This window comes from Notothenia coriiceps, unplaced genomic scaffold (assembly GCF_000735185.1).
Source record: "Notothenia coriiceps isolate Sejong01 unplaced genomic scaffold, NC01 NC01_scaffold00037250, whole genome shotgun sequence".
In the NCBI taxonomy this organism is placed as follows: Eukaryota; Metazoa; Chordata; class Actinopteri; order Perciformes; family Nototheniidae; genus Notothenia; species Notothenia coriiceps.
Genome location: NW_011369951.1, coordinates 12,532,274 through 12,533,074, shown reverse-complemented (window position 1 = coordinate 12,533,074; position 801 = coordinate 12,532,274).

The following is an 801-nucleotide window of genomic DNA, read 5'->3' as shown; positions in this document are numbered from 1 at the left end:
TGCGGCTGCACTAGTTGAGGGCTTCTTTCTTACCGCCCAGACGAGAGAGGGTAATGATACATGGGCAAGGCCAGGCAGGAAACATGTGACTTATCAGTAACTTTAGACATCGTCGTAACACAATTTTAAACAAGATTTTATTGTAGATTATACATTTTACTGATACCAATTATATAATATTTACCTTGTTTATTATTATTGTTATATATATTTACCTTCCCGCAGAAGGGATCGAGGTTGTAAACAGAACCGGTAAATGGTTTGAGATACGCTTTGCTGCCCAGATTTCATCCACAGAGATAGACAGTCCAAACGATAATTCTAAATTCAAGGTGTGTCCTTTATCGTGTGTTGGGCCAGCCACTGACTGAATGAGACCGAAAGAGTCGAGGAGATTTAAAAAGTCCCTAACCAGAGGTTTGGACTCGCAGCACACATGGACATTGAAGTCTCCGCAGATCAAAACACGATCATATTTCACCATGATCCCGGACAGAAAGTCAGAAAAGTCAGTTATGAAATCCTTATTGGACTTTGGTGGATGATACACGACTGCGCAGAGCACAGGCGAGGCCAGGTTCAGTTCAAAAAGCTGCAACTTGAAGCTAGCATAGCTAGTTACAGGATGAAGCAATCGGAATTGGAGATTAGCTCTAAACACTGATGCTATGCCCCACCACGGCCGGTGGTACGGGGGAGCTGAAGAACAGTACAGTCAGTGAGAAGAAGTTCAAAAAAATGTATCTATACTCGCCAGCGTGTCCCTATGGCCTTCCGTCGGGATTCATTCTAAATCCAGAT